Source organism: Pseudorca crassidens, chromosome 19 (assembly GCF_039906515.1).
Source record: "Pseudorca crassidens isolate mPseCra1 chromosome 19, mPseCra1.hap1, whole genome shotgun sequence".
Lineage (NCBI taxonomy): Eukaryota > Metazoa > Chordata > Mammalia > Artiodactyla > Delphinidae > Pseudorca > Pseudorca crassidens.
This window is the reverse complement of record NC_090314.1, coordinates 34,129,081-34,133,104: the sequence shown is the minus strand read 5'-3', so window position 1 is coordinate 34,133,104 and position 4,024 is coordinate 34,129,081. Positions and strand designations below refer to the sequence as shown.

The window sequence follows — 4,024 nt, the reverse complement described above, 5'->3', positions numbered from 1 at the left end:
AAGAAATATAAGTTACAGAGAGAGAAATAAAAAGTAGATCTGAACTCGACAGGGAAAGAATAGGGTGCAAGAAAAAGCAGAAATGCCTCTCTGTATAAAATACTGTTCAAGGTGCTGGGAGGATATAAAGATGAATAAAACACACCTTTGCCCTCAAGAAGCCCTCATCCCAGGGAAGAAAGTCAAAGAGAAAGGCAAAAACCCATGAGGTGACAGCTTTGGACTGAACCCATGCCTTAAATCTGGACCACTAATAGACATGGCCCTGCCCTCTGACCTTGGTTCCCCAACCATACTATTAGCATCTTCTTCTCAGCCATATCATCCAAATGATGTAAAGATTAGGTTGGGAAAGTAGAATACTTTTCAGATTATCCAAAGAATTTTTCTAGAAAAGGAATAAATCCAAAGGGAAAATACTTTTATGGGAAATATTTAGAAAAATGTTAAAAGTGAGAACACTTCCCAAATACTGCGGTGAAGGAGGCAGAGAGGCAGGGAGCAGAAAAGAATGTGATTGTTCCAAAGTTGAGATGAAAGTGTTAGCCTGCAATTCAATTGAGAGAACATTAAAATGTAAGAGTTGATAGGATTATTAAAGTTGGAACTTAAACAGGTTTTATATAAAGAAATTGTGTGTCTTTTTAACTGAGTATTTTATGGAAATGGATATTATGTTTGGCTGTAGGAATACCACAAACAGGAATTTCTGGAACTCCTTGGTCTTTACCTAGTATTGTAAAGACAAAAATCTATTAATAAAGTCCTAATGGAGGCTATAAATAAAAAGATGAAAGTGTTGAGCATTCATCACAGATATTCATCCATAGATGAGGAACTCTCTAAGTTTCCCCTTGTGATTGTGGGAGACCCTGAGTTTCAAACCCCACCCATATCTCCTGCCTCGAAACTTGGAGTCAGAGGAACAATCTCATGGCCAAGCTCTGCCCCTCCCTTGCTGTTCATCATTGAGCAGGTCACTTCTCTCTGAGTTTTCTCATTTGTAAAACTGTTTAATATAAAAGAACATATCCATTGTCAGTTTTGTGAGAATGAGATAAAAGTGCGAAAGTGCCTAAAACAATACCTGCCACAGGAGTAGGTCCATAGAAATATTAGTTTAATCTCAACGGCTACACTCAATAAAGACTTTCCTCCACTTCTCACATGGGAAAACAAAAGTTCAGAGAGAAGATTTGTCATTTAAAGTCAACCTATTTTAAGTTCACTTCCTGCTGAAAATCACTAGGCGCTTGCCTAATCTCTTCATGGCCGCCTGCATCTCCTGGTTCCTCAGGGTTTAGATGATGGGGTTGAGCATGGGGAACATGACAGTTTGGCTGATGGGCACAGCCTTGTCCATGGGGAAGGAGGTGAAGGGCCAGGCATAGATATAGATACAGGGAATGAAGACCATAGACATGACAATGATGTGGGTGGTGCAGGTGGAAGCTGCCTTCCTCCTCGCCTGCCCTGAGTGGGACCTCAGCATCATCAGGATGACAGTGTAAGAGAGCAGAAGGAAAGGAACCAGATGAGGACCAACATCCCACTGTTGGAGATCATATGGAACTCCGGGAGGGAGGTGTCCTTGCAGGCAAGTCTTAGCACTTGTGGAACATCACAGTAGAAGTTATCCAGGATGTTGGGGCCACCAAAAGGCAATGGGAGCATCAGAACCAGCTGGACAATGGAGTGGAGAAAGCCCCCTACCCAAGCGGTCACCACCAGCCCCACACACATTTGAGTGTTCATGATGGAGACATAGTGGAGGGGCCGGGAGATGGCTATGTAGCGGTCATAGGCCAATACTGTGAGGAAGAAGACAGTCCCACCCCCTCAGAAAGTGGAAGAAGAAGATCTGGGCCATGCAGCCCTGGTAGGAGATGATCTTGGTCTCATGTAAGGAGTCCACTAGCATCTCTGGGGAAGTGACTGTAGAAGAGCAGATGTCTATGACAGACTGATTTCAGAGCAGAAAATACATGGGTGTGTGGAGCTGAGAGTCAAAAGTCACTGTGACAATGATAAGGAGGGTTCCCACAACGGTGGTGACATAGACAAATAGGAATACCACAAACAGGAATTTCTGGAACTCCTTGGTCTGTGAGAACCCCAAGAGGACAAACTCTGACACCTGTGTGATGTTCTGTCGTTCCATGGGATCTTCCCCACATGCCTAGAAGAGAAACTATTCAAAACAAAAACCATAAAAATTTAATCGTTCTCCTTTGGAGAGTCAGGATTGAGTTAATCAAAGTCTTGGTTGAGTACCATTCCCAAATGGAGCTTAGAAGAGCCTTCCATGGAGATAAATACATTTTCAAGGCTTTCACAGACTTATCTCCCTAACCATACCCTACATCGTATGGCGTTTATGGGTCTTTTTCCCTTTGTACCATGCTGTCCTTGTCCATGGGTTTCATGTCTGACTCACACTTGCTGTGCCTGTGAACCACAGGCTCTACAGATATAGATGAACCAATCAATGGATGAATACACATGTCACCAAGTACCTATGACCACAAACATCATCAACCTAGGTGCATCAATCTTGAGGGATATAGAGGTTAATGATTTTAGATAAACAAATAGAGACTTCTTTTCAGTGAACATTTGAGGGGCTGCCTATGGTTCATTGCTGAAGGAAGAGAGACGTGTATTAGAAGAAATTGTCATGTACAAATTCAGAGGCAAATGTGAAGAAAAACAAGCAGATGATTTTGGCTGTAGTGAAGCTGGGATGATTAGAGCTTCTGAAACTTTTCCACATAAATACTTCTTGAATGGCATTTGTTGCCATGGGGCCATCTGTAGGGGTAACTCAAAGCAGCCCAGGACAAGTGCAAAATCTCCTTGAACTCTCATGTTTTATATTTTAAAACTTATGTGAATTTTCTATTAAACATATATCTCTAGACAATCTTTGGGAGGCTTAAAATTTAAGTATTGTGGCTTGTAAAACTTTGTAAGACCAAGGTGTTAAAGAAAATATAGGATAGGGGAGGGAGGGGGATCAATATGGCAGAGGAGTAGGATGTGGAGTTCACCTTCTCCCACAAAAACATTGAAAATACATCTACAGTGGAACGATTCACACGGAACAGCTATTGAACGCTGACGGAAGACCTCAGACATCTGAAAAGACAAGAAAACCCCCATGTAACCGGTAAATGATATTCAATTAATAAATACAAACTGGAAATCACAACTGTCAAGAACATTTAAAAATATATATTTGTAAATAACACTCTGAGAAAAAGGACAAAAACGAAAGGTGAAGTATCATTGACTGATACATTAAAAATAAATGATGCATATTCTCTAGTAATCAAAGAAATTTAAATTCAAATTCAAATCAGCTTAAAAAAATCCACTTGTAAAGGATTATTGAGATAGGCCTTCTCACACCCTGGCGGCAAAAGTATAAATTAATATACTTTATCTAGAATGCAACTTATTAACCTATGTCTGAGTTTTAAAAATATGTATTGTGACTTCAGGAACTTGAGCCTGTAAATATACTATAAAATGTAAACAAACACTTATGAAAATAGATGTATAGTTCACTGTTATTTCTAAAAAAAATAGGAAATAATCTAAAATCTAACAATAGAAGAAATAGAAGAGTCTACAATAATTAAGAGTTTCCATTTATTGAGTTTTCATAACATGTCCAATTTTGTCAAGGGCTTTGCAGATGTGATCTTATTTTGTCTTTATAATGACACAGGGAAGTAGGGACTCTTCACGTTTTATATTTGAGAGATTTCTATCAGAGAGAGTAGAGACATACTGGGCATTACCAAACTCACACGTGGTAAGGTTTGTATTCATGTGATTAAAAAGTAAATGTTCTTCAATATTACGTACTTCTTTCCTCTATAGTAATACTATGCATCCTTTTAAATGAGCTGTTCATTTTGTTGAACCATCACTGAATTGACCTAGAAATAATGCTGGTGAAGCATAAGTGTTATTTCATTAAAGTTTGGTCATTGATATGGAAAATATATATGACAAG

General features: G+C 39.3%; 1 pseudogene; it reads right to left on the bottom strand.

Annotated features, from left to right (window-relative positions):
- Positions 1–1,225: 1,225 nt before the first annotated feature.
- On the bottom strand, positions 1,226–2,254 carry LOC137211895 (olfactory receptor 4D1-like; annotated as a pseudogene).
- Positions 2,255–4,024: the final 1,770 nt, after the last annotated feature.